This window comes from Lissotriton helveticus, chromosome 1_1 (genome assembly GCF_964261635.1).
Source record: "Lissotriton helveticus chromosome 1_1, aLisHel1.1, whole genome shotgun sequence".
Lineage (NCBI taxonomy): Eukaryota > Metazoa > Chordata > Amphibia > Caudata > Salamandridae > Lissotriton > Lissotriton helveticus.
The window spans coordinates 2,089,812,905-2,089,830,294 of record NC_136057.1 but is presented as its reverse complement, the minus strand read 5'-3'; positions in this window follow the sequence as shown (position 1 = coordinate 2,089,830,294).

Below are 17,390 nucleotides of genomic sequence, written 5' to 3'. Positions count from 1 at the left end.
GCCCCTCAAACTCTTACGGGTCTTCTGTCCTGGTATGTCCCCACTCGACACCTGAGATCCTTGGGCCAAGCTCTTACCATCACTCCGCGATACAAGCTGTGCCGTATCGGTGGTCGCTCCTTCCGGGTCAAAGCGGCCGAACTCTGGAATTCTCTCCCGGTGGAGATTCGGTTGCTGGATGACCTTCTCTCTTTTCGCAAGGCGATAAAGACTTTTCTATTTTAATCTTACTTTTCTACTTTTAGCTGTTGTGTTTCCTGTGGTTGTTGCGTGTTACCTTGACATGCGCCGGGACGCCCCTTGGCTGGGGCAGCTGTGCGCAGTACAAATTCACGTAACATAACATAACATAACTGTTAAACCCTGTGATAAAGGGGGGGGGGCATTGCATTGCTAGACAGTTTAATTTATAAAGAGCGTATTCCATCAATGCTCAATTGCCCAGAACACTTTGTCAAAGTCACCACTTACCCGGCTAGAAGAATTATGTAAAAAATCTTTGAAATTACCAACGATGCTTTGTGTAGAGGTTCCATTTGTAGCCAGGAGTTCGATTACTTTAATAAAACCTTTTTTAAAATACCGGTTTTATACGGACTCCCTAACTTACATAAAAATCTTACAGACCCGCCATTTAGACCCATTGTGTCTACCATTGGATCCCTCACAGAACCGCTATCCAAGTTTGTGGATGCTTGCCTTTCCCCTGTTATGTCGCCTTCCTGCATACGTGCGCGATACTGGGCATCTGATCTCCAAAATCGAAGGTCTTGAATTTAATCCACATACTGATTTTCTCGTCTCAATGGACATTGAGGCACTGTACTCTAATAATCCGCAAGAAGGGGCTCTAGAAGCGGTCAAAAAGATGCTTGATGGTGCAGAGTGTCCTTTCGAAAAATTATTTGTCCTTGAATGCCTCGCTGTAGTTCTTAAAGAGAACTTCTTCGAATTCGATAAAGCTATTTATCAGCAAACACTGGGAATTAGCACGGGAGCTGCATGTGCCCCGAATGTAGCAGACGCGTACATGGGGGTATTCGAAGAAAAACATATTTACAATGAACTTGCCCCCTTTTCTGAGAATGTTACCCAGTATAATCAATATATCGATGATATTTTGTTTATTTGGCGAGGCTCCCTAGAACAACTGGATGAGTTCGTCCTATGGATAAACCTCTGTGATCCACATCTAAGGTTTAGTACCAATATCAGCTCAACCAAGATTGAGTTCCTGGATGTTTGGATTCTAGAGAACAACAACCACATTGAAGTATCTCTCTATACCAAGCCCTCTACTACGTCGTTTATTTTATTTGACATGTAAATAAGGTTGTCCTTATTTAAGATACCATGGAGTATATATGCATTATATGGCCACCTATTTTCCCTTTTCTCTATATTCAGTTCATAGAGCTTGATTATTCTTCGTCTACTTCTATGTCAGTCACCATCTACTGCGGGACCTGTCGTTCTCCGTCCTGAAGGGTTAGATGCTGTTCTTCCCTCCGGTATGTGAACATCTAGACTCTTCCAACTATTATTAGTCGATTGTAACATTGAGGTACTAGGCCCCCTCCCCTTTTCTTTAGGAGAACTGAGACTGTCTTTTACTTATCTCCTTGATTGTATGTTATCCTAATATAGGAATAGACTTTCCTCTCTCTTTTTTAGAAAGTTGTCTGTTTGTATGTATGTTGATCGGATGTAGTAAGACTTAACTATGTCTTTCTTTTACTCCATGCATTGACCAAAACCTCCACCTTTTTAAACCCCCCCCCTCTTTGCTAGTATTGTGGATTTATGTTTGATTCATTCTGTTTTTGCCCACAGATACGCTGGAATATGCTGTTGTTTCCCCAGAATCCTTGGAATTGAGCTAAATTTCATCCTCTTGATAATTTGGAGGACTTTGATGGCCACACATAATTGAATGACTGGCGCCCTAATGAAGGAATTCCCCACTGTGGCATTTTTCCGAAACGCGCGTCGGCGCTTTTTTCTGTCTGGCTGCTGAGAATGTGTTTGTAGTTGGTTGTACCTTGATGGATGTGTTGATTTATGAATGTGTTTATGCTTGAGTGTATGAGTGATTTATGTATATAAAATGATTTTATTGTTCCTTGATGCTCTGGGCTGACGTTATATGAATTATATATGCCGCTATATTTACTGAAGTAATGGAGTTTTTTACAAATATATATATACATGATAATAAAATGATTTAATATCACCAGCTGTTCTGTGGGCAATTGTTTATATTAGAACCTATTGGTCCGCTAGAGTAATGGGAACTTCCCTTTCATGTTGTTATACTTACCTTCGTCCTCCCTTCACTGCTACCTTTTGGCCTCCTTCATTCTTTTTTAGGCCTTTTCCTTTGGGTTTTTGTCTGCCTTCCTTCTTTTTTCTGCCTTCGTTTCTTTTTTCCTTGCTTCTTCCTTATTTGCTCACTTTCTTTTTTGACTTTTTTCTCAAAGGCAAAGCTAGTAGCCAATGCCAGACTGATAGCTTTTTTAGGTCTGTGTTAGCCAAGACCTTTTGATTTTGCAAAATTATTCATAAACAGTTACTTATCAGGGTTTTCAGCCAGAATTCATCCATTAGTGTGTGATTCTGAACTTCACATTTTTCTGCCACCCACTCCAGCATGCATCAAGGGGCATTGTTAACCCATTTCCGCCATTGGCTGACTTCACTATGAGTTACAGCATGCTTCTCTTTCACACGGAGCACATCCACAGACAAGGTAGTTCCCTTCACTGCCAGGTCGACCATGATAATGTGTATCTTTTTGAAACCAAAAAACACTTTTCCCTTTAGCCACTGTGGTTTTTTTTAGACTTAATGAGGGCCCAGCAGCATTCAAAGCAATGATGTTTTGCAAAAACCATAACAAAACGAAACAATAAGTGCCAAAAGGCTGGCATCCAATGCAGCCCTATTGGCTTTGCCAATGCTTGTAGTCAATAAAATGAGTAACAAGTTGCATATTGTATTGGTTGATTTTCAGTTTATTTTGGACTTATTTTGTGAAATGCTTTCTCTGTTCCCTGCTTTGTTTTGCTAATGTGAACTAAATTTCAAGAGCACACTACCACATACACTATATGATTTGTACTGAACTTAGTGAAAGCAAAGTATGTGACTTTGATGTTATCAATGAATTCATGCCTCTCAATAGTTTCTGCACTTTGGCAATTTTTTGTGATTTTCATTGCCAGTATGTTAAATGTAGTTGTTATGTCTTGATTTATCTTATTGATCTTTGTTTGAGACCCGGACAGATTGTTTCATACATTCCTTTGGTTTTTAAGAGCAAAAACCCAGTTTTTCCTGACAAGTGTTATAATCTCTGGTGCATATGCACAAGAGTTAGTAGTGCACATCAAAGATTTTGCTTGCTCTTTGTGTTTTGATAAGAGCAACATCTCTCTGTCCTTGTATCACACTCTTTTGTAGGCTTTCCATTGCTGTTTGCTGTCTCCTCTATTTTTAATTTCCTATCTAATTCTTCTGCATGCAACATATACTTTTCCCTCTTGTGCAATTTCTAAATACCTGCAAAAATTCACTGAATGGAGAATTTTCTGCAAGGTGAAGTAACTGATGTCTGTTGAAGTGCAGCAAGACATTTCTGTCAGTGAGTTTGGCATAGATGGACAATAATATTTTGTGGTTCTCTTTCTTGAAGATTAGCTCAAGGAACTAAGGACCTGATTACGAGTCTGGCACTCTTGTGACCACCAGACTTGCGGTGGGGTGATCTGTCCACTGCAATACTACTTTAAAAGTCATTGCGATGGAAGATCACTGGCTGCGCCAACAAACAGTCTTTCCCTGGCCGTGGCGTGCAACAATGTAACATGTTCAGCGGGACTGGCGCAGTCCAGCTGAGCATAATATGAGTTCATGCACCACCAGCCATTTCATGGCAGGAGAACTGCTATAAAAAGACTGATGATGCAGTAACAGAGGGGGCCATACAGGGCCCCCATGCTCCCCCACCATTGGAATACATTTAGGGGGACACAACATGTGCTCCCCTGTCTGTACACCCCAAACGTTAAAGCATGGCATGGATGTCACAGTGCTGAAATCTTTTTGCCATTCCCAATGCGGTGGCTGTTTTCCAGGTACCACCATGGTAAGGTGAAGGACCACCCGTCATACACAAGCTCAACTCGTAATGTGGTGGGCGGGCCTTGTGCAGGATTGGCACAGTGGTGCTGGCTGTGCCAAACTTCTAATCAGGCCCATGTAGTCTATATTGTTCTTATTTGTTTTAAACGGTGTATATTTCATGCTACTGTTGAGCCAGGTGGTACAATGTTCTATCTCTTCATTGGTTCCCTTGCCTTGCCAGAGATTGAATGTTAAATTTGAAAGAATTGTCTCCAAAAAGTCTTGGTTCATACATAGAACTGATATTTGTTTATAAAAATAATCTGTGGTAAATATATTCTGCACTGGTTAGGTGTGAAATTGGTAGCGGCATTGTGTGGTTGCTTTCTATTTAACAGTACAGTTTCAACATTTCTAAAGCAGCATCCTCTGAAATGTTAGTGTAAAATGACTGTAACTCCTTGGTGACTAAAAACTGTGCATCTTGGATGAATGTCAATCCTTTAATTACATTTATGGTGTCTGTTCTAGAATTTGAGTCTTGCATGTCGTAGGAGGGAATAAATAAGGTCTTTGTGTAGTGTTCAGTACTGGATACTTGTCTCATTTCTTCTTAATCATACACTTCTATGTCCATTATAATTATGGCTGTTCCTTTCTCCTCCAGATTTATTGTATTTGTGTTATCATTCTCAATATTTCTTTTGTTGTCACTCTTTAGGTTCGTGTTCTCTTATTCATAGACTTTAGCGATGCTGTACATTCTTGAATCCCACAATCCGCTCTCGTACCCCTAAAAACTGCTGTTCAGATCAGCATTGTGTTGATACTCATCATTGCATGAAATACTTGGGGGAATATTCTCGAGAACGTGTGATTAATGTCGCAAAATTAGCTTAACGCAACTCGTCACATCGCAGTCTATCACAGGAAAAGAACGCCTTGTTAGCATGGCATTCTCTACACCATGCGATAGGCACACAATAACGTGTCAAATGACTGTTAAAATCAACGCAACGCCGCAGAAATGCAAAATCAGCAAAAACCAGCAACAGGCCTCCAAGCCAAGCGGAAAAGGGCACCATGAAAGCAGAACAAACACAAAGGGAAACAAAAATAGACTTCGTAGCACCATGGATGCACCTGGACCAAGTGCAGAGGTCAATGCGAACCCCACAAGCCCCACAGACCACCAGCAAGGAACCTCTGGGTCAGGGAAGTCCAAGGAGAAGAGAAAGAGGAAGACGGGGTCCAGTCCGCAGGAAAACAGGATCAGCGTCACGGAGGTGACAGAACACTACCGTCAACTGAACTTCAATTTGATAAACGTGAATGCAGTCGGAGTGTCGAGGAGGTCAATGGAGGAGGTCAAGAGGTGCTGGCATGATGTGAAAAGCCAAACCAAGCACAAACCCGCTGCCAAAAGGAAGGCCGCAACAGCGACTGGAGATGGGAGTCCTGCGCCACAGGAGGAGCTGGAGGAAATGGTGGCCACAGTTATCAGTGTGAAGACGGTGCAAGGATTTGGGAGTCCGGACACAGCTCGATAGGACCTGACACAACATCAACAAAGTGAGTAACGACCAGGGACTGGGGGGATGGGGGAGATGGGCATAATGGCCCACTTGCACAACGATCTGTTCAAGTTCAAGAATTTGTATAGCGCACTATTCACCCAGAGGGTCTCAAGGTGCTTGAGGGAGGAGGGGTACTTTACTTATCGAATAACCACGTTTTTAGTTGCTTTCTGAAGGAGAGGTGGTTCTGTGTAAGGCAGAGGTGGGTGGGGAGAGAATTCCAGGTTTTGGCCGCTAAGTAGGAGAAGGATCTTCCTCCCATGGTGGATCTATGGATGCGCGGAATTGCGGCGAGGGCTTGGTTGGACGATCGTAGTTGGCGGGTGGGGGTGTAAAAGGACAGGCGCGTGTTGAGGCATTCGGGTCCTAGGTCGTAGAGGGCTTTGTGTGCGTGGGTGAGGAGACGGAACGTTATTCTTTTGTTGACGGGGAGCCAGTGGAGGTCTTTCAGGTGACCGGAGATGTGAGCTTGACGGGGGGTGTCTAGTATGAGTCTGGCTGAGGCGTTTTGGATGCGTTGGAGTTTTTCTGTAGTTTGGCTGTGGTTCCGGCGTAAAGGGTGTTTCCATAATCCAGTCGGCTTGTGACCAGTGCGTGGGTGACCGTCTTTCTTGTTTCGGTGGGGATCCAACTGAAGATCTTTTTTAGCATGCGTAGGGTGTTGTAGCATGATGATGAGACGGCGTTGACTTGTCTGGTCATCGAGAGGGAGGAGTCCAGGATGAAACCCAGGTTACGTGCGTGGTCCGTAGGTATGGGTGCGGTTCCCAGGGCCGGCGGCCACCATGAGTCGTCCCAGGCAGTGGGGGATAAACCTAAGATGAGGACTTCTGTTTTGTCCGAGTTCAGTTTTAAGCGGCTGTTCTTTATCCACTCGGCTACTTCTTTCATTCCTTCGTGTAAGTTGGTTTTGGCGGTGTTTGGGTCTTTGGTGAGGGAGAGGATCAGCTGGGTGTCGTCTGCGTAGGAGATGATGTTGAGGTTGTGTTGGCGCGCGATGGATGCGAGGGGACTCATGTATACGTTGAAGAGGGTGGGACTGAGTAATAATCCTTGTGGTACGCCGCAGATGACTTCGGTGGCCTCTGATTTAAAAGGGGGGAGGCGGACTCTCTGGGTTCTTCCGGCGAGGAATGAGATGATCCAGTCCAATGCTTTTCCTTGAATTCCGACGTTGCTGAGGCATTGTATGAGGGTGCTATGACAGACTGTGTCGAAGGCAGCGGAGAGGTCAAGTAGGATGAGGGCAACTGTTTCTCCGTTGTCCAGTAGTGTTCGAATGTCGTCTGTTGCTGCGATGAGGGCGGTTTCGGTGCTATGTTTGGCTCGGAAGCCGGACTGTGAGGGGTCGAGGGATTTGTTGGATTCGAGGAAGGCGGCGAGCTGACTGTTGACGGCTTTCTCAATGACTTTGGCAGGGAGTGGGAGGAGCGAGTTGGGGCGGTAGTTCTTAAGTTCAGTGGGGTCTGCTGTGGGTTTCTTCAGAAGGGCGCTGAGTTCGGCATGTTTCCAGCTTTCCGGGAAGGTAGCGGAGTTGAGGGAGCAGTTGATGACGTCTCGGAGATGGGGTGCGATAATGGAGTCTGCTTTGTTGAAAATGTGGTGGGGACATGGGTCGGTTGGTGATCCTGAGTGGATGGAGTTCATCAGGCGGATGGTGTCTTCAGTGGTGATTGGGTTCAAAGCGCAAACGTTGTTAGAGGGGGGTTTTGGTTCGGAGGTGGGTGGAGAGGATTGGTCTCCGGACTGGTTTTCAAAGCTGTTATGTATGTCGGCGATTTTGTTGTGGAAGAATGATGCTAGGGAGTCGCAGAGGTCTTGGGAGGGAGTGATGTCGTTGGTGCCGGCGGTGGGGTTGGTAAATTCTTTGACGATGTTGAATAGTTCCTTGCTGTTGTGGGCGTTGTTGTCGAGTCGATCCTTGAATGCTGATTTCTTGGTGGATCGGATCAGTTGGTGGTGTTTGCGGGTGGCGTTCTTGAAGGTGGCCAGGTTGTCAGTGGTAGGGTTTTTTCTCCAGGCTTTATCGAGGGTGCGACAGAACTTTTTGGATTTCTTAAGGTCATCGTTGCACCAGGGGGCTTTTTTGCTACCTTGCTTGATTTGGTGGTTTTTCAAGGGTGCTAGTTCGTCGGCGCTGTGGGTGATCCATTGTGTGAGGTTGGTGGCTGCTTGGTTTGGGTCCGATGATTTGGCAGGAGGGTTTTGGTGGAGCGATGTGAAGACTTGGTCGGTGGTAATTTTGTTCCAGTTTCTTCGGAGAATTGGTTGTGGGAGGTTGTGGGTCGTGGTCTTTTTGTAGTTGAAGTGAACGCAGCTGTGGTCCGTCCAATGGAGAGTTGTGGTGTGGTTGAAGGAGATGTGCTTGCTGGAGGAGAAGATTGGGTCGAGCGTGTGCCCGGCATAGTGAGTGGGGGTATCAACAAGTTGTTCGAGTCCCAGGTTGGCCAGGTTGTCCAGAAGGGTGGTGGTGTTGCTGTCGTTTTTCTTTTCCATGTGGAAGTTGAGGTCTCCCAGTAGAATGTAATCCTTGGAGGGGAGGGCGTGAGGGCTGATGAAGTCAGTGAAGTCTTCGCTGAATTGTGTGCGGGGTCCTGGTGGCCTGTAGATGAGGGTGCCTCTGAGTGTGGTTTTGGGGTCGGTGTGGATCTGGAAGTGAAGGTGTTCGGCGGAACTGGTTGTGATGCGGATGGTGTTCTTATGGACGATGGCGATGCCTCCTCCGGTTTGGTTGGTGCGGTCCTTTCAGATGATCTTGTAGCCGTCCGGGATGGCTATGGCGATGTCGGGAGCTGATGAGGCGTTCATCCAGGTTTCTGTAAGAAAGGCGACGTCCGGCGAACTGGTGTCGAGTAGGTTCCAAAGATCAATGGCGTGTCTGTGGACCGAGCAGGTGTTGAGCAGGATGCATTTTAGGTGGTTATTGTCGGAGCTCTGTTTGGAGTTTGTGGATTTGGTGTGGGTCCTGATGCAGTCGAACTTGCAGGAGTGGCAGGTGAAGGGTCCATGGGTGGGTCCCATGGCGGCTTGGTAGCAGTTTGGTGGTCGCCCAGGGTTAAGGGCTGAGAGGGTTGTGGCATCGTACGTTATGCGGGCGGAGTGGATTTTGCGGGGGCCAGGAGGTCTGGCGCTGGGCGCGGTCCAGGCGCGGACGGGCGTAGACGGGCTTACCTTTGGCGCGCCTTCGGCGCGCATGGGGCGCGCTCGCTGCGCGTGAACGCTGCGCGCAAAAGCATCGGTCATATGTGGATAGTGGAGGGGGGAGGGGCGAGGGAGGAGCAGCTGGGAGGCGGGAGCGGGGTGGAGAGGCTGGCTACGAGGCACAACAAACAAAATGGCAACGAAAGCAGAACTGAAACAGGACGAGATTGGGGCACCGAGATGAATGACGCTATGGGCAGTGGCACCGGCACAATCAAGCAGTAATTCTGATTTTAAAAGTCAAGCAATGCGAGTGCTAACTTGCACAAAATAAATGCGAACAAATGACGCTATAATTAATTAGCAATAGCAATCAGTAGCGATATAATAGTGAGCAATAGCAATATTATAGTGAGCAATAGCGCTACGATACCCAGGCACTAAAATTCTTCACAGGCAAGCAGTATGAGCCAAGCGCTGCAATATCCAGGCAGGGAGCGTGGGGAGCGACCGCTTCTCAGCAGAGTCAGAGAGGTCACAGCGCTACTTCGAACGGGACGAGCCTAATCAGTCAGTGGGAGGGAGGAGCAGCTGGGAGGCGGGAGCGGGGTGGAGAGGCTGGCTACGAGGCACAACAAACAAAATGGCAACAAAAGCAGAACTGAAACAGGACGAGATTGGGGCACCGAGATCAATGACGCTATGGGCAGTGGCACCAGCACAATCAAGCAGTAATTCTGATTTTAAAAGTCTAGCAATGCAAGCGCTAACTTGCACAAAATAAATGCGAGCAAAGGACACTATAATTAATTAGCAATAGCGAGCAATAGCGATATAATAGTGAGCAATAGCGATATTATAGTGAGCAATAGCGCTACGATACCCAGGCACTAAAATTCTTCACAGGCAAGCAGTGTGAGCCAAGCGCTGCAATATCCAGGCAGGGAGCATGGGGAGCGACCGCTTCTCAGCAGAGTCAGAGAGGTCACAGCGCTACTTCGAACGGGACGAGCCTAATCAGTCAGTGGGAGGGAGGAGCACACTGTACACCCACAATGACCATGGATCATGTCCCTGATCCCGTGGCACACTGCAGCACACAGACAAACACAGAGTAGGCCCCCATCCACCATTTGCCCAAAGGGGCCCCACCCCACACATCAACAATCCCACAACCAACACATGCACACGTGCAAAATACTGCATGACGATCAGCATGGCTGCAATACAATCATAATGACATTGTGCATGCCACAATACTGAGGTGGCTGAGTGTGGACCATATCCGGATAGGAGCAGGTCACACTCTGACACAACCACATGCACAAGCAACCCCTGACGTCAACAACACATCTGCAGACAAACAATGCACAAGAGGACAATAAGCGTCCAAGAGCGCAGATGACCCAAGTCGTCAATATCTCTGCACGGTAATAGCACAAAAGTCAAAGGCACACTGCCTCAAAGGGATAAGGATTCAGAAAAGGGGGTGGTGATGAACAGAGTGCCTGAATTAAGCAGACCACTCTTACCCAGTCCAAAGATCAGGGCTTGATCCATCACCGTTTTTTTAGCTCACTGCACCATCCCAGCTCAGAACTTGGCTATATGCAAATTAGTCTGTTCCTGTCCAAGTGCATGATGGGAACAGGGCAAACCAAACTACCAAGCCAATTCTTATACTGGGAAGGAAACAAGCTACCGGGGACAAGTTTCTGGCATTTCAGCCTCGTCGGCCCGGCTTGCTTGAATCCTGATGGTGCAATGAGCAAGGGACTCACATCTGAGTATACCCTTCCACGCTTATGGTGGACAAAATGATTCAGAAAAGGGGGTGGTGATGAACAGAGTGCCTGAATTAAGCAGACCACTCTTACCCAGTCCAAAGATCAGGGCTTGATCCATCACCGTTTTTTAGCTCACTGCACCATCCCAGCTCAGAACTTGGCTATATGCAAATTAGTCTGTTCCTGTCCCAGTGTATGATGGGAACAGGGCGAACCAAACTACCAAGCCAATTCTTATACTGGGAAGGAAACAAGCTACCGGGGACCGGTTTCTGGCATTTCAGCCTCGTCGGCCCGGCTTTCTTGAATCCTGATGGTGCAATGAGCAAGGGACTCACATCTGAGTATACCCTTCACGCTTATGGTGGACAAAATGATTCAGAAAAGGGGGTGGTGATGAACAGAGTGCCTGAATTAAGCAGACCACTCTTACCCAGTCCAAAGATCAGGGCTTGATCCATCACCGTTTTTTAGCTCACTGCACCATCCCAGCTCAGAACTTGGCTATATGCAAATTAGTCTGTTCCTGTCCCAGTGCATGATGGGAACAGGGCAAACCAAACTACCAAGCCAATTCTTATACTGGGAAGGAAACAAGCTACCGGGGACCGGTTTCTGGCATTTCAGCCTCGTCGGCCCGGCTTGCTTGAATCCTGATGGTGCAATGAGCAAGGGACTCACATCTGAGTATACCCTTCCACGCTTATGGTGGACAAAATGATTCAGAAAAGGGGGTGGTGATGAACAGAGTGCCTGAATTAAGCAGACCACTCTTACCCAGTCCAAAGATCAGGGCTTGATCCATCACCGTTTTTTAGCTCACTGCACCATCCCAGCTCAGAACTTGGCTATATGCAAATTAGTCTGTTCCTGTCCCAGTGCATGATGGGAACAGGGCAAACCAAACTACCAAGCCAATTCTTATACTGGGAAGGAAACAAGCTACGGGGGACCGGTTTCTGGCATTTCAGCCTCGTCGGCCCGGCTTGCTTGAATCCTGATGGTGCAATGAGCAAGGGACTCACATCTGAGTATACCCTTCCACGCTTATGGTGGACAAAATGATTCAGAAAAGGGGGTGGTGATGAACAGAGTGCCTGAATTAAGTAGACCACTCTTACCCAGTCCAAAGATCAGGGCTTGATCCATCACCGTTTTTTAGCTCACTGCACCATCCCAGCTCAGAACTTGGCTATATGCAAATTAGTCTGTTCCTGTCCCAGTGCATGATGGGAACAGGGCAAACCAAACTACCAAGCCAATTCTTATACTGGGAAGGAAACAAGCTACCGGGGACCGGTTTCTGGCATTTCAGCCTTGTCGGCCCGGCTTGCTTGAATCCTGATGGTGCAATGAGCAAGGGACTCACATCTGAGTATACCCTTCCACGCTTATGGTGGACAAAATGATTCAGAAAAGGGGGTGGTGATGAACAGAGTGCCTGAATTAAGCAGACCACTCTTACCCAGTCCAAAGATCAGGGCATGATCCATCACCGTTTTTTAGCTCACTGCACCATCCCAGCTCAGAACTTGGCTATATGCAAAGTAGTCTGTTCCTGTCCCAGTGCATGATGGGAACAGGGCAAACCAAACTTCCAAGCCAATTCTTATACTGGGAAGGAAACAAGCTACCGGGGACCGGTTTCTGGCATTTCAGCCTCGTCGGCCCGGCTTGCTTGAATCCTGATGGTGCAATGAGCAAGGGACTCACATCTGAGTATACCCTTCCACGCTTATGGTGGACAAAATGATTCAGAAAAGGGGGTGGTGATGAACAGAGTGCCTGAATTAAGCAGACCACTCTTACCCAGTCCAAAGATCAGGGCTTGATCCACCATCGTTTTTTAGCTCACTGCACCATCCCAGCTCAGAACTTGGCTATATGCAAATTAGTCTGTTCCTGTCCCAGTGCATGATGGGAACAGGGCAAACCAAACTACCAAGCCAATTCTTATACTGGGAAGGAAACAAGCTACCGGGGACCGGTTTCTGGCATTTCAGCCTCGTCGGCCCGGCTTGCTTGAATCCTGATGGTGCAATGAGCAAGGGACTCACATCTGAGTATACCCTTCCACGCTTATGGTGGACAAAATGATTCAGAAAAGGGGGTGGTGATGAACAGAGTGCCTGAATTAAGCAGACCACTCTTACCCAGTCCAACGATCAGGGCTTGATCCATCGCCGTTTTTTAGCTCACTGCACCATCCCAGCTCAGAACTTGGCAATATGCAAATTAGTCTGTTCCTGTCCCAGTGCATGATGGGAACAGGGCAAACCAATCTACCAAGCCAATTCTTATACTGGGAAGGAAACAAGCTACCGGGGACCGGTTTCTGGCATTTCAGCCTCGTCGGCCCGGCTTGCTTGAATCCTGATGGTGCAATGAGCAAGGGACTCACATCTGAGTATACTCTTCCACGCTTATGGTGGACAAAATTATTCAGAAAAGGGGGTGGTGATGAACAGAGTGCCTGAATTAAGCAGACCACTCTTGCCCAGTCCAAAGATCAGGGCTTGATCCATCACCGTTTTTTAGCTCACTGCACCATCCCAGCTCAGAACTTGGCTATATGCAAATTAGTCTGTTCCTGTCCCAGTGCATGATGGGAACAGGGCAAACCAAACTACTAAGCCAATTCTTATACTGGGAAGGAAACAAGCTACCGGAGACCGGTTTCTGGCATTTCAGCCTCGTCGGCCCGGCTTGCTTGAATCCTGATGGTGCAATGAGCAAGGGACTCACATCTGAGTATACCCTTCCACGCTTATGGTGGACAAAATGATTCAGAAAAGGGGGTGGTGATGAACAGAGTGCCTGAATTAAGCAGACCACTCTTACCCAGTCCAAAGATCAGGGCTTGATCCATCGCCGTTTTTTAGCTCACTGCACCATCCCAGCTCAGAACTTGGCTATATGCAAATTAGTCTGTTCCTGTCCCAGTGCATGATGGGAACAGGACAAACCAAACTACCAAGCCAATTCTTATACTGGGAAGGAAACAAGCTACCGGGGACCGGTTTCTGGCATTTCAGCCTCGTCGGCCTGGCTTGCTTGAATCCTGATGGTGCAATGAGCAAGGGACTCACATCTGAGTATACCCTTCCACGCTTATGGTGGACAAAATGATTCAGAAAAGGGGGTGGTGATGAACAGAGTGCCTGAATTAAGCAGACCACTCTTACCCAGTCCAAAGATCAGGGCTTGATCCATCACCGTTTTTTAGCTCACTGCACCATCCCAGCTCAGAACTTGGCTATATGCAAATTAGTCTGTTCCTGTCCCAGTGCATGATGGGAACAGGGCAAACCAAACTACCAAGCCAATTCTTATACTGGGAAGGAAACAAGCTACCGGGGACCGGTTTCTGGCATGTCAGCCTCGTCGGCCCGGCTTGCTTGAATCCTGATGGTGCAATGAGCAAGGGACTCACATCTGAGTATACCCTTCCACGCTTATGGTGGACAAAATGATTCAGAAAAGGGGGTCGTTATTTAGCTCACTGCCCCATCCCAGCTCAAAAACGGTGATGGATCAAGCCCTAATCTTTGGACTGGGTAAGAGTGGTCTGCTTAATTCAGACACTCTGTTCATCACCACCCCCTTTTCTGAATCGTTTTTGGCCACTATAGGTGTGGCAGGGTATACTCAGACATGAGTCCCTTGCTCACTGCTCCATCAGGATTCAAGCAAGCCGGGCCGACGAGGCTGAAATGCCAGAAACCGGTCCCCGGTAGCTTGTCTCCTTTCTGGTGAAGAATTGGCTTGGTAGTTTGGTCTGCCCTGTTCCCATGATGCACTGGGCCAGGGACAGACTAATTTGCATATAGCCAGGTTCTGAGCTGGGATGGGGCAGTGAGCTAAATAACGGTGATGGATCAAGCCCTGATCTTTGGACTGGGTAAGAGTGGTCTGCTTAATTCCGACACTCTGTTCATCACCACCCCCTTTTCTGAATCGTTTTTGGCCACTATAGGTGTGGCAGGGTATACTCAGACATGAGTCCCTTGCTCACTGCTCCATCAGGATTCAAGCAAGCCGGGCCGACGAGGCTGAAATGCCAGAAACCGGTCCCCGGTAGCTTGTCTCCTTTCTGGTGAAGAATTGGCTTGGTAGTTTGGTCTGCCCTGTTCCCATGATGCACTGGGCCAGGGACAGACTAATTTGCATATAGCCAGGTTCTGAGCTGGGATGGGGCAGTGAGCTAAATAACGGTGATGGATCAAGCCCTGATCTTTGGACTGGGTAAGAGTGGTCTGCTTAATTCAGACACTCTGTTCATCACCACCCCCTTTTCTGAATCGTTTTTGGCCACTATAGGTGTGGCAGGGTATACTCAGACATGAGTCCCTTGCTCACTGCTCCATCAGGATTCAAGCAAGCCTGGCCGACGAGGCTGAAATGCCAGAAACCGGTCCCCGGTAGCTTGTCTCCTTTCTGGTGAAGAATTGGCTTGATAGTTTGGTCTGCCCTGTTCCCATGATGCACTGGGCCAGGGACAGACTAATTTGCATATAGCCAGGTTCTGAGCTGGGATGGGGCAGTGAGCTAAATAACGGTGATGGATCAAGCCCTGATCTTTGGACTGGGTAAGAGTGGTCTGCTCAATTCAGACACTCTGTTCATCACCACCCCCTTTTCTGAATCAAAGGGATAAGGGTAGCAAAATCACAGCTGCATGGGCGACTCACTCCCAATGTTGCACACACACATAGCAATAACAGCACATCCACATTGGCGACAATATGGTACAAAGTGCAACACTTACACTGCAGAACAGAGGACACAACTGGGTCCGCTCATGCATAGAAACTGGCCAATCACATCTGAAATAGCAGGAACCTGTGAGATGAAAATGTATGTGTACAACCTCACTCCCGTCATGTAGTCCAAATGTCCACTGTCCCACATCAAATAGTCCGCTCCTCCCAAACAGTCACAATGTACATTGTCATGCAGTCTGCATGTAAATGTGAACAATGTGTCAACATACATGTCAACACAATGTCAAAATGCATCGCCCCTTCACATTGCAGACGGACAAACAACACCTCCAGCAGAGCAGACCAGACAACTCATCAGTGATGCTGAAGAGGACCTTCACACCTTCAACACTGACGCTCTACAACAGCTTATGGACATCTTAGGCAACCCACCACCAGGAGCAGGGCAGCCCAGCTGCATCGAGGAGACCCACCCCCAGCACAGACCACACAGCAGGAAGCACCCGCCACAACGGCTGGCTCCCAACACTTCACCAAAGCACACATCACATTCCAAGGCCAGGTGTCAGACTGCCAGAAGGAGGTGGCTGAACAGCTGTAGGTGGGGCTCGACCTCATGGAAGCCGAACTATATCACATACATGGGTGTCTAGTCCCATCAGGGACCACCTACACTCCCCAACGGAGACCCACATTGCGATAGAGACACATGCATTTGGACATTTCCTGTACTGAACCACGCCCAGAGCCCCGGAATAATCATCCACCCCCCCCACGATGGACCTGCATACGATGCCCAGTCCACTCCTTTTACGTATTGAGTGGGTGACAACTAAGCTACATGTCCAAGGTCTTACCCGCTGCCTGCGGTGACATGCTTGCGTCCACTGTACACAGCACAATGTAATGTTTTAGGAACCGGGGTCCTCATTCATACATTATGACCACATAAACACACTCAGATAGTATGTGGAATGGGCTATGGGCACGTGCACCCAGCACCTTTATTGGTAGGGTCACATGTACAGTGACGCCTGTGCTGGATGTGTGTGGGGTGAGTGTAACCCAGATCGCATGGAGTGGTTGGTGCTGGAAACAACTTGAACAGTGATAACTAATAAAACGGAAACAGAAAACACCAGCAACTGTGAAGTATCATGGTGGTAGCCGGAGCAAGTACAGAGGGCACCCAACATGCAAAAAGAAGTGTCTGTGAGTTGCAGTGCACTGAGGTCAGAGCACTAGAGCTGAGTGTGCTCATTTGAATAGATTGTCTAGGATTGCATCCCTTTGGGATATTCCTGATGTAGCTGCAGTGGTGTGTGTTACACCTGCATCATCTTCCTCATCATTGTCCCAGGCCTCCCACACTCCCTGAGGTGACATTGCTGCATGAGCTCTCCACAGCACAAAACTCATTCTGAAATGGTCCATGAGTTGTGGTGCACTGAGTTAGTGGCACCTGAATAGCTGAGCAGGGTATCAAGCAGATGATGGCATCCACAACAGGTGTGAGCAACTCTGATAGTCTGGCAGTAAGACTTTTGACTCCGGCATTTGTTGTTTGGAGGTGGTCCTGGCAGTAGTGGAGTGTGCCTCTTGCGGTGATGCGACGTCCGGGCAGGACTCGATTTGATGTTTGAGCCCTGGTGGACTGCAGTTGAGGCCAGAGGACGTGGACAGCGCAGGGCCACAGACACATGGCGTTGATGACCCCAAGGCCATGACCCAGAGGCCATCCAATATTCTATCAGACAGTGTCCCTGACTTGAGCTACATAGAGGTAGTTGACCCGGATGTATTGCAGCCAGCACAGGTACACCGCCACAGGACGGTGACTTGCGGCACACTGAGGTAGGGCCACGCGAACTGAGCGGGTCCACATCGATGTCAAAAGTGAATGTATCGGAGGGTTGCGGGGGACAGTGGAAGGTGTCCTCCAGGGCATGATGCAGAAACCGGCAGGAAGTCGCAAATGGAGGAGTGGAATGTTACAGCCTCACTTTTAACCGCCTCAGTATCACCAACATGATGAT